Consider the following 18,681-nt stretch of genomic DNA (forward strand, 5'->3'; position numbering starts at 1 on the left):
TTAGAAGTCTACCAGCTATCTCTCTGCATCTTGGACTTTGGTCTTTAGACATTTGGGAAATGATGTTACATAATTCAATTCTTCAAAACCTCCCTAATTTCCTGGCTAAGTGCTGTGGAACACACAGAGATGAGTAAACACAGTCCTTGTGCTCCTGAGGCTTATAACGGAGTGAGGAGATGATGGTTGATGATAGATGATAGACAGATGATAGATAGATGATAGATAGATAGATAGATAGATAGATAGATAGATAGATAGATAGATAGATAGATGATAGAAGATAGATGATAGATAGAGGAAATGCTTTCCTTTTCTGATAAGCAGTCTTCACAAATAAAACTTTGCTTTCTACTGCTTCTGATGACAATGGGCATGGCTGTGAGATTAGAAAGTGAGAGAGAAGTTCACCAAGATGAATGGTTTATCAACAACCATGCTTGACTAAGTACTTGTTATGTAATTTTCCTCATGGGGGTTTGGCATAAGAGTTCTAAAAACTTTATTAAATGCAGATAGAAAGTGATTCCCTGGCTATGGAGAGAATCTTTCCCACTTTGTGTTGTGGTTAGTGAGGATAGCATTATTGAATCTTGGATGTAAAAATGAAAATCATTTAAAAGACCAGAGAGTTTCTTTTGAGTTTTTCCTTATGGGTTTCTCCTAGGATACTTTAAAAAGTAACAACACTAACAAAAAATCTGATTCTTACTTCATAGGTGGTAGTATCATTTGGCAGTCTATATCTCAAGGTACCTTTTGAAAACACAGACCTAGCTTTATGAACCTTAAAAAATGGCCCATTTCTTTAGCAGACTGTATATACATTTTTAAAAAGACTATTTGAAATACCAAGGATAAAAGAACCTGTATTTGTAAAAGCATCATAAGGTGTTTTTATGGCCTCCCCCAAAATAAAGTCAGACAAGACAAGATTTAGATTTCTGCCCTTTAGCAAGACCCAGCACTTTGACTAACTCTACCTAGAGAAGATAAGGCTCATGACGATGCTGAGCTATCCTCAATGAGACGTTGTGTACAAAATATGATTTTAGATTCTACCAATAAAGTATCAGTGAATTGTCCCCCGTTTGTGCTAACAAGCATGGCAAATAGTGAGAAGAAAATCAAAACATTAATCTTTGACTTGGGGATCTTTAGGATGTCTTTTCTAAATGTAATAATGTCTACTCTGAGAACTTGGGATACTCCAAAATAAAATCAAACATTTAAGGAAGAAAATGGGAGAAAAGACCATGAAGAAAAATTATGATAAATTTAAGCAATGGTGATTTTCAGAGTTTCTTCTGCATCTTCCTGTCAGTCTAATTATTATTATAAATTTTATTTAAATTTTCTTGTGGAAATATTTCCTATGTCCTAAATAAATTTGAGTACCTGAGTCGTATGTTTAAAATATATTCTCTCTGCCTCTGAGAGGAGATCGCACTCTGTCTGTGGAGTGTTACTCATTTTCTAATAAACTCCTTTTAACTCTAAATAAATGAATGAATGAATGAATGAATGAATGAATGAATGAATAAGTAAATAAATAAATAAATAAATAAATAAATTCTTCCTTCGAAGTCTCACAGAACCTCTCCTTGAGCTCTTCTTTGATATATAAAATTACCAGTTGCCATTTTAACAAACTTAGTGACATGCATGCCTCCCTAATTTTAAGAGCATAAGAATGGGAACTGATCTTTTGAGGTGGGATATGCTCCCTTCTTTTTCCCCCAGTAAAAGCCACCAAAAAATCCAGGTATAATTTCTAAACCTCAGCCTTACTTCCACTAACCCAGAAGGAAAGAGAGCAGTAGCATCAACCGCTTCTACTTTCATTCCTTTCCACGTCTCATGACCCTCTTCAGGGTGAGTTGCTAATTAGTACTAAAATAACCTGCAAGCAGGTGAGCAGCTGGACGTATTAGTATTAAAGAGACTAAAAAATTGGCAAACTAGACAATTGAACCCAGGTGGTCAATTAAATGATGTTTTGAAGAACAATTTGTTGGTCATCTGTATTTTTATTTTCTCTAAATAAGGAACTCCCCATAAATGAGCTTTCATATCAAACAACTCAAGAAAGATTGGAGTGGGGAGGGGAGATAATCATGCTATCTCCCACATGACAGCCACTCTCATTTAACCATCTGAGTGACAGGAGTGAAGCCCCTCACTCAGTGTTGTGTGTGAAACACTGGGTCACAGTGCACAGTTCCACACACCAAGACTTTGCCATAATCCACATCTTATTTTGCAGCCTGAACATTGGGAGCAGGAAAAGCATGACAAGAGGCCTATATATGTCCAAGTCCTCTAGAGAAACGAAACCAATGAGATATATATTTATTTACTTATGTTATTTATTTATTCATTCATTCATTTAAAGGAATTGGCTTATGTGATTACAGAGGATGAGAATTCCAGATTTGCAGTCCAAAGTTTTAAGAACCAGGAGAACTGATGATTTAAGTTCCAGACTGAGTTGGAGTTCAAAGACAGGAGAAGAGCCAGGTCCTGGCTTGATCATCAGGAAGAAAGAGTGAATACTCTTTTGCTCATCCTTTGGTTCTATACAGGCCTTCAATGAATTGGATGAGGCTCATCCACACTGAGAAGGGCAATCTGCTTCACTCATTCTACTAATTCAAATGTTAATGTCATCCAAAAACACTCTAATAGACACACCCCAGAATAAATTTAACCAAGTATCTAAGCACCTCTTGGTCCAATCAAGTTGACTTACACAATTAACTATCACACGGCTTGAGGAAAAAAGGTCTGCAGCAGGGGTGCCCGGAAAGCTTATCACTACAGACAAAGACTGGGGTCTGTCTCACTGGGTGTCCATCTTACAGAGACTATTCTTGGACCCAAAATGTCTGTGGACGGGACCACTCTGAAGACTCCTAGACTTGACTTTAATGTTCCTCTTGAATGAAGCCATTGTCTATGTGGGAAGAAATATGATTTTTGAACATTAACACCTGCTAAGGATGAAAAAGGGTTCTGGAGCATTTTTATGTTCTTTCGGTTAGTAACAAATTTGGGGAGATGTGGAGAACATTTGTGTCTCACGATGATTCGGCAAGAGGAACAGCATGCTGTTGGCAGCTTCTTTACTTGGCTTCGGTGGCATAATAAGAGGACACCAGTTCAAGGCTCTCATCTGGAAATAAGGTCCCAGGGCATGGAAAAGACTTGAAGCAGATTTTTTCTTTAGAACAAGTTGATTATGTGATGTTAATGTTTCTCATAACAAGCTGCTTTAGAATATAAGAGCCTAGAGAGGACTATCTTCCTGCAGTATTTGGCAAGCGAAAATAGGGCAAGAGTATTTAATGATCATTTTTAAAAGGATATTTGCTATCCTGATTAGTCTAAGTTGGCCTCTTAGGCACATGATGTGGCAAAGATCCATAATTCACTCATTTTCCTAACTTGCTTCAAGCAATCATAATTTTCCATTGACCCAGAATTTCTCTAGCTCAGGACAAACTTCAGCCTAACAGAGAATCGATAAGCTTGAATGGCAGCCAAATTAAAATACTATCCTTTTAATGCTGATATTATAATGTATATTTAGACAAGGATTCTCTCCCACTTACTAAACATCAGGATCTGGTCATAATTCATCCCTAAGTCACCTGTAAAGAATCCATGGCAGGCAAATTTACCTCAAAACCAGCTTAAATTGATAACGTAAGACAGAAAGTATGAAGTTAATTAAAAAACTAACTTACTGTTGTTTTTTTTTTAAAAAAAAACAATGTGTTTGGTTCTAGACTTGGTTTTAAGTGAAAAATCAGAATATTAAATTGTCTGAAAGTATTATCCTGCCTCCCTCCTCCCTTTTCCCTCTAGTGTACTCACAAAGGAAGTGGTGTGTTTGTGCTGGATTGAGTGATTTGCAGAACAAATCTGAGTTATAGAGTGTTATGGGCTTTTGGAAGAAGGAAGGTGCTGTCAGAATAGGAGATGTTGTTAACTTTTCCATGGCACTTGTATATTAGTTCACAATTTGTGACGTTTTATAGTTGGCTGACTGCTCTTTCCTTCCCTTAATCCCTGACTTCTTATTAAACAAAACACTGTACGCTCTGGAAATTGTTGGCAACTCACCCATGTCACTGTCATCCAGGCAGCGCTGTGATGTGGTGAAAAAAAAAGTCCCAAGGCTGGAACTTTAGAGAGCTCTGGCCACTGTGGGGTGTGTGCAGTGAGCTCTGTACAAGTCCCATGCCAAATGCTGGTATGGGCCAAGGGCAGCAGAGGATAGATACTGGAAGAAAGGTCCGCTGCAACTTCACCTGCAAATGCTAAAATCTCTTCTCTTCCTCCCGCCCCCACCTCTCACCAAGATTCCCTGGATCTTCACTTTCTGACGACTATTTCTTGTTCTATCTGTAACCAACTTGTCTCTATTTCATCACCTCAGATTTATTTACTCAAAAAATATTTAGTAAGTGCCTACTATGCAAGGCACCCACTTTTCACTACACTCCAGTCTGCCCTTCATCCTCACTTCTCTCTGAAACTTCTCTGGACAAGGGCACTCGTTTATTGTTAAATCCATGGTCACATTTCCAATGTTCTCTCTGCAGCGTCTGAGAGTGTTAAACTCTTAGAATTTCATGAAGCATTCCCATCCTTTTCCTTTTTTAATAACCCTCTCTCCCAATTTTGTTCCTTCTTCTGATACTTCCTTCTTGGTCTCTTTATTGTCCCTCATCCTTTTTCTGCCTCTTCAATGTTGATATGTCCCAAGGTTACATTCTTAACATTCTTCTCTTTTAATTCTACACACTCCTCTGGATTATTCCATGTCTTCTTAAGGCTTCAGCTCTCCTTTACAATGCAGAAATTTCTTGAGGGCTAAATTTCCAGCCCAGATTTCTCTCCTGAACTCCAGACATATTTACTCAACTGCTTGCACAATGCAATCATCTGTTCCAATTACTATAGCTGCATAGCAGGTCATCCCAAACCTTAGTGGCATAAAATAACCATTGGTTGGGTGAAGAGCTCAGGACAAAACAAAGACTGTTGTTTCTGCTTCACAATGTTTGGGGCCTCAGCTGGGCCAACTTAAAGACTGGAATGATTTAACATCTGAAGGCTAGAATCATCTGGAAATATCTCCACTCACATGTCTAATGGCTGATGTCTGTGATTATGTCACATGTCTGTCACATGCCTATAAATGGCTTCTCCATGTGGCATGGCTTCCTCATAGCATGGTGACCTCAGGGACATTGGACTTTTCACATGGCAGATCAAGGCACCTAGGGTGGACGTTCCAGCTAACAATGCAGAAACATCACCTTGTATGACCTAGCCACAGAAAGCTCTCCGTGTAGTTTCCATCACTTTATATTGATTAGAACCAAGTCATAAGCCCACCCATATTCAAGGGGAGAGGATTAGACTCCATCTGGTGATTGGGGGTAGGGGGGCAGTAGCAAGGCTATAGAAGAGCATGTAGGACAGGAGATACTGTAGGAGCAATCTTTGGAAAGTACAATTTGTCACATCATTCCCCTCACCCCCATCCTCACATGGTGCTCCATCTATACAGATACGTCACAGTACCACATATACGCTCTTTCCTCCATGCTTTTGCACATATCATTCCCTCTGACCGAAGCATCCTTTCCTGCCCGCTAGCTCCCTGCCACTATCTGATTTTTTTAACCTAATTTTTATGTGTCCTCATCGCAGATGACACTATTCAGACCCAAGTTTACCCTTAGGAGAGAGAGTGTCCAGCACCTCATTTTGCTTTCCTTCCCGTTGGTCCTTCTTACTTACCCAATAATTGGGTGTTGGGGAGAAATATCTTATGCCTGAATTCTGAATCACTTAACCTGAGTTCAAAGTCTGGCTTTTCCATTTGCTGATTGTGCAAACTTGAGCAATTTGCTTAATTTCATAAAGCTTTAGTTTCTATATCTAAAAATTAGGAAAGTATTATATTATCTTATAGGGCTGGGGGTTAAATGGGATTGTATAAAGATATTGGCCTACAGGTGCTTTAATAAAAGCTAGCAATTAGTATAGTCCTGAGAATAACAACTCCATGGGTTAAAGTTTAATTTTAAGAACTGGTGTCATAATGAAAACATTTCCCCTCTAGTTCTAAGGAGATACATTGCTCAAAAAAAAAAAAAAAAAAAAGAGAAAAGTAACTTTCTTTAACTACATTTAATATAAAGGTATCCATTGTCTATATTTCTATATTCTCTTGTTTTAATGGTTATAATTTATGTACATTCAGTATTTAGACAGCCATTCTTCAGTACAAGCATTTGCATAAGATGATGTTCTATATTTAGTATAACTCATTTTTTCTCTCCATATGCTTTTAATCCTACTAATGTGGGAGAGAATCTTTCTGCTTTCAAAAAGAAACTTGCTCCAGTTGTCTCTCCCAGTAAGGTTACCTCTCTTTCTACTTGTACCACTGGTACAGGAAGAGCAGCTAATTGAGTGTAATTATCACATATGACTTTTCTTTTTCTCCTTGGCTCTTTTATCCCATGTGCTTAGCACTCACCATGCATAGCTTTGGTCTGCTCTGAGGATTGAGAATAAGATTCCTCAACATTGTTCTTGGGTAGGAAACAGGCTCTGCTGAAATATTTGTAGTGAAAGAAGCACATTTTTAGGTGCTTTTGAAGTAGAATTTCAGTTTTGTGGGGTTTTTTGTTTGTTTCTGGTTTTTGTTTGTTTCTGGTTTTTGTATGTTTCTTTCTTTTTTTTTTTCCATTGAATTTTTCTAACTTTCCAGGTTGTTACAATTTGCACAATTTGCTTAGTGCATCACTATGACAAAGAAGAGAAGCATTCAGTGTTGTTTAAATGCTACATGTAAAATGGGCCAAAATTCCAGCTCCATGCCTGTTTGAGCAGAAAATAAATAGGAGCAATTGAGAAGACATTCTAAGGAGCTACATATTGGCTATATATACAGATAGAGCCATTAAAAGAATGGAATGAGTCGCCTGCCTTAAGGAGGCAATGAGCTCTCTGTATGGGTTTTTTTCAATTACTGGTTAATCAGCAAATCATAAGGGAGATTTAAATATCAATGAATAGTTGAATTAAGGTCACTTATTCTTCCAATATTTTATAATAAAATGCCCAGGAAGATATACTTTACTATAATTGCTGGACAGCACCTCTCAGCTACATTGTCTGGGCTCTAGAGGAGAACAGACCTTGAAAAGCCATCTTTATAGATGAAGAATTTTGTGTTCTCCATTTAGTATGAAGGTGAGCAGTGTACGTGTGGCTGGTCCCAAAGAAAGAAGAGAACCCAGAAAAATGACATATATTATAGCTGTTTGAATCCTCACCAATACATAGAGAGAGTCTGTATATTAGAATTCTCTTAATCTGTTCTTTCAAATTCAAAATCAGGTCTCCATTACCAGTGGAGTGCATTTGTCCTCAGTCACATCCCTTCAGTTTTCAGACTGGAGATGTGTTAACAGGTTAACTGAGGAGGTAAAGCAGGCCAACAAGAATGAGAATACAGGAAGTTAGAAAAATTGGCAGAACAAGTATAGAGACATCATGAACTCATCCATATTCTTGTAGGAAGCAGTATTAGCCGATTTGGCCTAGGACCCTGTGTGCCTCTTATTACAGAGTCATCTGCAGTAGATGAAGTTGGTTTCATACCTTAAAGTTACAACCCATCTCTATGCCTAGATGTCATCATAAGAATTTAAAGTGTTTAAAGTGATAATATGGTCACAGGATTTCAAAGCCAAAGAGGAAATAGCAAAATATTCAATTCAATCATTTTATTTTTACAGGTCTCAGTTTAAATGTCATTTCTTCAAAAAAACCTTTTCTAGATTTCTAAATTATATTAAGTCTCTAGTTACATTCTCCACAACACACTGTACTTTACTTTACAGTACTTAATATGATTATAATTAAATGTGGATTGTGAAATAATTTGTTCAATATCTCTATCTCTAATAATCTTTATCTTCCAGGATGGAAAGGATTGTAGCTCTTTGCTAGCACATGTATCCCAAATGCTTGACACTTAGTAGGTGCTGAATAATATTTGTTTAATTAGTTGAATGAAGGCTAAGTTCAGATAAATTGAGAAAAAATTAAGTGAATATCACAGTCCCAATATACACCTCATTCCCAAAATCCAGCTCAGTGTTGTAATTTGGGTACAGAGAGATAAAATGAAAGAGAATTGAGGAAGCTTATCTGTTACCTCAGGTTTTCCAAGTGTCTAAGAAATAAAGTATGTACATTTCATTTCATCCCAAGATGTTTACTATATACCCAGTCTCACTTATTCAATAAATATTTCTTGAGTGCCTACTAGAGTCAGACACCAAGTTAAATGCTGGAGATACAAATAATGAGGAAAAAATAGTAAGCATGCCTAACTTATTTCTGCCATAGACTAGTGTACCTGTGGTTCGTCTGTCTAGAATGCTCTACCAAGGTCTTCATATATCTGGGTCCTTCCCCTCATTTACGTCATGGCTTAAGTGTCACCTTTACAGATAAGATGTCCCTAACCATCCCCTGGTCACTATCCAACAATCCTGTTATATGTTCTCTATAGGACTTAACACTTTCAATTTTTCCTTATTGTTTATTTGATTAGACTGTAGTTTATCCCTTCCACAACACATACACACATATATCCAAACTAGACTGTAAGTTCTATTAAACAAGGACCCTGCATCTTGTTCTCTAAATCTCAGTGGCTATATTAGCATCTGATCATCCATGAATATGTGTTGAATGAGATCATGGTCTAGATCAGGGGTCCCCATGGACTCGTACCAGTCCATGGCCTGTTAGGAACCAGGCCGCACTGTGGGAAGTGAGCAGCAGACAAGCAAACAAAGCTTCATCTGTATTTGCAATCACTCCCAGGACTAGCATCATCACCTCAGCTCCTCCTCAGATCGCCAGGCCTTCTCATAGGAGCACCCAACCCTGGTGCCAAAAAGGTTTGGGGACCGCTGGTCTAGATCACATGTGATTGTGGCATAGAATGTGATGTGTGGCTGTAGCACATTGAGAGTAAAAAGCAACCCACGAGTCTAAGAATATCCCTACAGAAATTCCTCTAAGTTTTATCAGTTTCACCGCTTTCCTTTGAAATCAGTTTGCTATATGTTCCTATTGCCTTTGACACAGGATAACATTTTTATTCAGTAACAATTATGCTCACTTTCACCACTTCTATCTAACACAGTACCGGAAGCTCTTGTCAGCAACTAGGCAAGATAAAAATAAAAGACATCCAAATTGAAAAGGAAGAAGTAAAATGATCTCTGTTTGTAAATAACATAATCTTACATGTAGAAAATGCAAAAGATTCCACAAAAAGAGCTGTTAAAGTAAACAAATTAAGCCAAGTTGCAGGATACAAAATCAATATACAAAAATTAGTTGTATTTCTATACACCAACAGTGAACAATACAAAAAAGAAACAATTCCATTAATAGTAGCACCAAAAAGAATAAAATACCTAGGAATAAATTTAATAGAGGCAAGAAATGTGTACACTGCAAATTACAAAACATTACTGAAAGAAATTAAAGAAAACACAAATAAATGCAAAGACAACCTGTGCTCATGGACTGGAAGACCCAATGTTGTTCAGATGTCAACACTACCCAAAGCAATCTACAGGTTTAATGCAATCTCTATCAAAATCTCACCAGCATTTTTTGCACAAATAGAAAAATCCATCCTAAAATTCATGCTAAACCTAAGGAGACTGAATAGCCAAAGCAATCTTTAAAAAGGAGACCAAAGTCAAAGGTCTCACACTGATTTCAAAACTTATTACACAGCTACAATAATCAAAACAGTGTGGTACTAGCATAAGACAGACATATAAGCAAATGAAATAAAATAGAGAGCCCAGAAATAAACCTTCATTTACATGGCCAAATAATTTTCTACAAGGTTAGCAAGACCATTCAATGAAGAAAGGATAATCTCTTCAATAATTGGTTTTGGAAAAACTGGATATCCATATGCAAAAAAAAAAAAAAAAAAAAAGAAATTAGACCCCTACCTTACATCGTATATAAAAATTAGTAAAAAAAAAAAAAAGATGAAAAATCTAAACCTAAGAGCTAAAGCTTAAAACCTCTAGAAAACGTATTAATAAATATTCTTGACATTGAATTTAACAATGATTTCTTAAGTATGATACTAAAAGCATAGGCAACAAAAGAAAAAATAGATAAACTGGACTACCCCAAAATGGAAAACTTCTGTGCATCAAAGGACATAGTCAACAGAGTGAAAGGCATCCTGCAAAATGGGATAAAATATGTACAGATCATATCTGCTAAGGGTTAATATCCAGAATATAAAAATAAATCTTACAACTCAAGATAAAAAAAAAATTTAAAAACAGGCAGAAGACTTGAGTAGATGTTTCTCCAAATAGCATATATGAATGGCCAACAAGCATATGAACAGATGCTTGACATCGCTACTCATTTGGGAAATGTAATCAACACCATCTCATACTCATTAGGATGACTACTTAAAAAAAAAAACACACACACAGAAAATAAGTGTCAGTGAGAACAGAGAAAAATTGGAACCCTTGTTTACTGTTGGTAGGAGTGCAAAATGATGGGGCTTCTATGGAAAACAGTATGGCAGTTCCTCAAAAAATAAAAAAATAGAATTACTATATAATCCAGCAATTCTACTTCTGGTTATATATTCAAAAGAGTTTAAAACAAGGTCTTAAAAAGATATTAATAATGTTCATAGCAGCATTATTAATAATAGCCTAGAGGTGAAAGCAACCCAGGTGTCCACTGACAGATGAACAAACAAAATGTGGTACAAATTTACCATGGAATATTATTTGGCCTTAAAAAGGAGGGAAATTCTGACACATACGACAACATAGATGAAACTTGAGGACACTATACTGAGTGAAACAAGCCAGTCACACACACACACACACAACATATGATTTCACTTATATGAAGTACTTAGAGTAGTCAAATTCATGGAGATGGAAAGTAGAATAGTATTTGCATGGGCTGGGGAGAGGGGGAAGTAGGAAGCTCTTGTTTAACGGGTATAGAGTTTCAACTTTGCATGATGAAAAAGATCTGGAGATTAGCTGCACAACAATGTGAATAAACTTAACCCTATAGAACTGTATACTTAAAAATGTTTAAGACAATACATTTTATATTATGCACATTTTATCACAATTAAAAAAATTTTAATTAAAATAATATACTAGCTTCTTGATTCATGAGGAAAAAAGTTACTTAGAAAGTCTATCGACTCAAGCTTATGAAAAATATGAAGGTGTTCTTTAAAATGTCATGGCCTCTTTCATCTGAGAAATACGTCTGGGTATAGACTTAGAATATTTTCCACTTAAAGTCCAAGTTCATCAGTGCTTCAGCAGCTACAAAAGACTTCTGGACATTTCTGCAAGCAAACCTCTGCATTTGCAATAATTTTTGTTGGTAAAGGGGAACATAGGCTTATGAGTCAGAGATCTACTTACTTTTCAACCAAAGTTAGTGTTAAACTGAAGAGTAGGATGTGACATGAGCTAAATAATGCGGTAAATGCAAAAGCTTGAGAGAAAAAATGGAACTCTTTGTATGTATGTTGTGGCCAGAGCACTACTCTGAGAATCAGAAGACCTGAGTTTTAGTCCCACTCTGTCACATAATAGCTGCTTGAACTTAGATAAACATCTCATTCACTGTGTCCTTTTTAAAGTGATCAAGTGGACAGAATAACTAAGGACCCTACCTACTCCTCTTCAACACACAGGAAAACATGTTAAGCATCTATTTAAATCAGAGATTAATCATTTTTCTTGTGTATCTTTGAACTTCTAACAAAGTATCAAAGACAATTCAGTACACTGAAGTCTTCGAAGAATTATAACTGAAATCTGACAAAAACCCGTCACCCTCGGACACCATCGCTGTTATTGCAAATTCCTTTTAAGCTGTGTGGTGGTAAACTAGAACCTGGGGGTGTCACAAAAGCCAATTACCTAGACACCTCATTTCACATCCTTGCTGAGGGTGATTATGTCAGCACTTTCGGACACGAAGGCCTTCTTCCAACTACAGAATGAATCGATAATTGAGTCAAGTTCTCAGGGAAACTAATTTTCACTTGGGCAGATTTATTCCCAGGAACTGGAGAGAAAAATAAATTTAAACCCATGTGGTATATTCTGCTCCCAATGTCTGCTGAATTGAACACTGTGACAAGACAGTATTCAGGCCTAATTCTCAGCATACAGGCTTGATGTGACACCTTCTAAGATTGTCCAAACAGAGCTCAGTGTCTTCCTTCCCACCCGCTACTCCTCTCTCATCAACACATCTTCCAAGGAACAGATTGAGGAAGAAAATGTGTATTTTTCTTTTTCTTTCTGACAAAAACGAACATTTATGTCATATTTTAGAGACTTCAATGGAATTTTCACATATTTATCGCATTTAATCCTCACAAAAACTAAATGAGGCAAGTGATATTTTTATCCTTTTTTATAGACAGAGAAACTCAAACTTGGAGGGTTTGGTAGCTTGTCGCAAATGAGCCTGCAAATAGGGCGTCCTGATCAAAGGTGACTAATAGAAGTTGAGGACTATTGAGTCCCTGTCTTCAGTTTCTAAGAACACTGCTGCTGGGACCAATCAATAGTGTTTACTGAATGCCTATTATACTTTACAGCAAGTGGTTATGAGTTGGTTTCGATATTAGAAAAAAAAAAAACGAGTTTGAAGAGCAGCTCCACCAGCTGATCTCATAACTTGAGTCAGATTCTTCTTATTTATTCATTCAGCAATACTAAGTGCCCTCCATGCTAGGTACTGTACTAGGTTCTGGGAACACAACTTTGAACAAAACAGGTATGGACATCATTCTCATGGAGTTTAAAACCTAAAAGGGAGACAGTGAATAAGAAGCATTACCAAAATAATTCCAGAGAGTGGCAACTTCTATGAAGAAAATGATACAGGGAAAAGTGATGGAAAATGATTCTGGGGAGGAGAGAGCTAATTTAAACAGGTTGGCCACAGAAGGCCTCTTTTAACATATGAGATTTGACTTGCAACCTGATTGACAAAAAACTAGACGTTCAAGGATCTGGAGCCTAGGGAACAGAAAGTCCAAAGGCTCTCAAGCAAGAGTAACTTGGAGTTCAAAACAGAAAGAAGACCCCTGAGACTGGAGTATAATGAAGTAAGAGAAGAAATAAGAGAAAAAGCTGGGTCATATTATAGAAGGCCTGTAGGCCTCTAAATTTTTAAGCAGGAGAAAACATTATATGATTTATATTAACAGCTCATAATCCAGCCTCTCAAAACCTTAATTTCCTCATCTGCAAAATTTTTGTAATAATAGTAACTACTTGATAGCTCTGTTAAGACTCAGTTTTGGCTGATAACAACTAGTATATATTAGTTATTATTATTAATTATTATTATTATTATCATTATTTATTAAGTTAGTTGCAGGAGAATATATAAAGAAATATAAGACATATCCATGCATTTAAAAATTTCATTATTACACAGCATTGACTTAGCCTTTGCATTTTGGCTCCTTTTAAAAATGTAATGTAAATCTCCCACCCAGAAGAATTCCAAATAATTTAGGTAGATACCCTACCTTCAAGGAGGTGATGCATAGCTCCTCATTCATTAAGTGCAGGCTATGCATAATAACTTCTTCCCAAAGAGCAGAGTGTAAAAAGAGAGGTAACATAGTAACTTGGGAATGGAGAAAACTTAAAACCACCACCTCAGTCAAGTGATCAAGTTTAACATCAACAGTGATAAATCATGTTGATAGCAGGCACCCTTGATATGTGATTCTAAAAAAAGCCCTTCACTTCCACGGTATTCCTCCAAAAAACACAATACCTCAATCTAATTATGAAAAAAATATAAGACAAATCTCAATTGAGGAATATTCTATAAAATATGTGACCAGTACTCCTTAAATTTGATGTCAAGGCCATCAAAACCCAGGAAAGTCTGGGAAACTGTCATAGCCCAGAGGAACCTAAGGAGACACGATGACTGAATATAATGTAGCATCCTGGCAGGGAGCCAAAAAGAAAAAAATGAACTAAGGAAAACAAACATAAAACTAAGGAAATCCAAATAAAGTATGGACTTCAATTAATGATAATGTGCCAATATTGATCCATTAATTATAACTAATTCGCCATAAATTTGAGTAATAGGGGTGACTGGGTTTGAGTACATGAGAACTCTGCACCATCTTCTCAATTTTCCTGTAAATCTACAAGTTTTCTAAAGTAAAAGTTTTTTAAAAAATTGCAATGTAGTATCTCCATCTACACAAATTTTGGTGACTTAACTCAGGTGCCCAACACACCTGGAATACCTAAAATTATGACGTTTGAATATGATGTCATAATAAGAAGTATAATCATTAGAATATACTATATAATACTCATAGCTTACATTAAAGCTGTAAATTGCATATAGACACAGATTTCGTACAGACTTCAGTCTGCAAATCTACTTGCAAAATCTGGAGGTGTTTGTTGATTCGTGACTCAGCCTTATTCCATGAGAGAGGTGGAAGAGAACTTAAACTGTTGCAACAGGTGTTATTATCTTGTTCCCTTCCCTTCAACTCCTTCCTCTTTCTAATTGGGGGTCCAAAAAGTCTCTCTGGGTTAGTCCTCCAATCTCTGTCTATGGTTGTGGCAGAAACTATAAGCTGATCACCAAATCATTTCTTCATTTTCCTGGGCTCACAGCTGAATTGCCTTTTCCTGCTGCCCTAGGAAAGGACACTTAGCAGTAGCCCAGAGACCAAATGTGACTAAATGTGACCAGAGGTGATTTGTACTACTTCCTGGCCAGGCTAGCTCATAAAATCCTCTTATAGAAGACCCTCCATGCTTTCTCCTATCCTGGCCAGATGTCCATACCCAGGGCAATGTTGAAAACTACATATAGAAGATGGCAGAACCTCCATTAATCTGACTACTTTGCAAAGCAGGTTCCTCAGGTTTACCTGGAATTAATTTGAACTTGTTATTCTATCTGCTACAACAGTTAGCCTACTCTAACTAATACGATGGTGCATTTCTACAGTCTTGTTATGTCAGAAATCTCCTCACAAATATTTGTGGCCTAATTTCTGAAAATACATGGTCCTTAATAGAAAATTTTCAATAGATACTCATAAGACCCTAGAAGATCTCCTCTGCAGGGAAGTCTGGTTTGATGGACTCTGCTGCACCAGCCTCTCTTTTAGATAGCAGCATAATGATTGCTCTACTGGATTACGATCTAGTTTAGGGATGTGTAACTGGAAGGTTCCTCTATTTAGGGACCTCCATCCATAAACTTAAATCCTCCTTGAGATTATTTTTAGATTCAGCCTATTCTGTGCTCTTAGTGCACGGTGCTTCCCTCAGCAGAGAGCTCATCATACTGTAGTTTTAATTTGTCTGTCTCCTTCCTCGCATCTCCTGAAGGTACACTTGACATCTTGTTCAGCTTCATGTCCCCAATACCTAGCACTGTGACTGGCCCTTAGGAGGTACTGTGACCTGAATTAACTAGTTTTTGAGGGGGAGGGGGCTGTAGTTTTTTAAACTTACTACTTTTGCACAAAAGTTAAACTCTTCTGTGGTAATAGCTATCATTAACCAACAGCCAACAAGTACAAGTAATATCTTCAAATCACTTTAGGAGTATTCCTGGGTCAACAGCTATCAGTCACTAATACACCCACCTAAGCTTCAGAACAGCACTGTGAAGTCAACATCATGTCCACAGCACCTTCTGCATGAACTCTAACTGTAAGCAGGGAAGGTGCCAGCTCACTACCATACGGAGTCGAGCCCAATAAACACCCCTGCAATTCCTGGCCTCCCCACAGTGCGAACAGGAATGTGGGCAGCGTCCGTCTTTCAGCTATTGGACTGCATTCTCTGCATGTTGGAGAAGCAACTAAAATTAAGTGTTGGCCCTGTTCAAGATTGAAAAATTTTGATTTTGGCAAGTAGGGAAGAAATCACCCTGATTTTGGTAAATCTAATTTTTTGTTATTGTTTCTAAGATGACAATTCCAGAAAGAAGTAGTAGGAACATTGAGAAGTAGTGGTTTAGTGGATAAAGGCAAAGACGGGAATTTGATAGAACCAGATTTAAATTCAAATGCAACACTTACTAGCTTTTGAAACTGGGCGTATTGCTTAAAATCTCTGAGCCTCAGTTTTTCTCACCTTACTTGAACTGATAGCTGTTGACCCGGGAATACTCCTAAAGTGAGTTGAAGATATTACTTGTACTTGTTGGCTATTGGTTAATGATAACTATTACCACAGAAGAGTTTAACTTCTGTGCAAAACAGTACCCAGTTCAAAGGATTGCTACGAAAGAATGTACACGCTTACCACACTGCCTGACATGCAGTAAGCAATCAGTACATGCTAACTATGATTATTATTAGTATCGTTTTGCTTTATATGAGTATATCATCTCTTAATTTTACAGGTGAGTGAATTGAGGCCTGCAAGATTAAGTGACATACATACACAGTTAATTAGGGACAGTGAGACTAAAATAAATCAGATTATTCTAAGACTCACTTTGGCGTTCTGCCCAATATAACATAGAGTTTATTCCCATATAGTTTATTTCCCAGAACTCCAGGTTCTGAAGGTCAATGCGATGCTCTCCTTTTTTGGAATATGGTTCCGTTTGCTTTCAAAACTTTCACACCAATAGTAATAAAAGATAGTTTTCCTACTTCGGGGGTGATCGTAATCTAAACACAATCTGAAACTTTTGAATACAGAAGGAAATAGAAAACACCAGACTATATACTAAACTGGAAAAACAGATGATGTTCTAATATGGTTTCCAAACAAATGTCATTGGATGAAGTTGTAGGTAATTTGGAAACTTTCTACTAGGTCTTAGAAACTGGAGAAACGAGACACTCAAGACATATTATAAATAAAATTGAGGGAAACTGGGGTCAAAGACGTCATCCACCCTCAAGGAGCAGTAGGAAGGAAAGCCTGAAGGAGGATAATGTCCATCAATGGTGAGAAAATTCTAAGAAGTTAAGTACTTACGTATCATATAAGTCTCAGACTGAAGTTTACGTGAGTCCATTATATCCACTTCCCTGCCTCGCTTCAACCTATTCCTTCTGCCACCAACTCTGGTGATGGGCTTTCCAATCTCCTGTCCCCCAAGCTAGAAATTTTTGCTTAGCCCAACTTCTCCTCTTTCCTCACACCCAGCCATCACCAAATTCTGTTGGCCTGACGAAAACAAACAAAATGACAACAATAACAACAAAAATCCACATTTGGAAACTGGCCTCACCTCTCATCTCTCCTCTGCCCCTGTCAGAGCATGGGCTTTATCTGTCAGAGGTACTCCTTACCCACCACATAATTTGAATCCTCCAGTAGGTTTCTGTCTCATTCCCCTTTCTTCTAGAAGTCATCAGAGCTTGAGATCTTATACAGAAGATCAGCCTTCCTTCTGGATAGCCTCAGTCTGGTCATGCATTTGTTTCAAATGGAAAAATACACATAAATAAGACAATTAGCACCAAAGAGTGTAAAATCTGTCAGCTACTTAAGTAGTGAGAAAGTTATGTTTTGTTTATAAGTAATAAAAATCAGTATATTATTATAGAAAAGAAGCTTATTTTTGTTTTTTATACTGCAGGAATAATTAACCATTTTGATATTAAGAAATTTCCACCCCCTTCTAGACTTATCTTCAAGACATTTGAAGGTTTTAACATGAAATGAGAATGAATTAATGAGATAATACTTCTGAAAGAAAGACGCAACATTTAAATATTTCAAGTGTTTATTTAGTGCCTTATACATATTGAATTATCTGTCAGGTACTGTAATTGTTGCAAAAGAATTTTAAGACCTTGTCCCTACTCTGAAGAACCACACACCATCTCATCCTGCTAATAAAGGATGATACCGTTAGAAAATAATACAAGTTACCATTTTGTAGTATTAAGTACAAGATAGATGATAGCTAGATAAGAGAGAAAGAGAGAGAGATCCCAAGAACAGGACATGAGGTTAATCTATGAACAGCTGGTTCTACCTTCATAACATCATATATTTCCAGAACATTAAAATTTGGTTCAGTCCACATTTAAATGCCTTATCAAGTTTCAAGGTTGTTTTGGGTGAATACTCTTATTTGTTATTTCAAAATGTTTCAAATCCATCATCCGCAAAATACATAGAATTTATCTTGTACTGTTTTTAAATCATTTTTGCTACTGTAGTCAGATATAGAAAGAAATATACATCTTCAGAGTCATCAGTCTGTTTGCTATGAGGCAACCATGGATACTTTAGTAAACTGATTTTTTTTAAAAATTAAGGGTTTTTTCCTTATTATTAAAGTAATCCATGCTAATTATACATAAAAGACAGAAAAAGTAAACAGGCTAAAAACATAAATACTTAAAATCATCTTTTATTCATATGTATATGCATTTAAAACAAGAATAGGATAATAAAGAATAAATTTTGTAACCTGCTATTGTCACTTAATATACCATAAATATTTTCCCTTATCAACAAATATATTTTTGTGACATTATTAATG

Source organism: Pteropus vampyrus, unplaced genomic scaffold (genome assembly GCF_000151845.1).
Source record: "Pteropus vampyrus isolate Shadow unplaced genomic scaffold, Pvam_2.0 Scaffold110, whole genome shotgun sequence".
NCBI classification, from domain to species: Eukaryota; Metazoa; Chordata; class Mammalia; order Chiroptera; family Pteropodidae; genus Pteropus; species Pteropus vampyrus.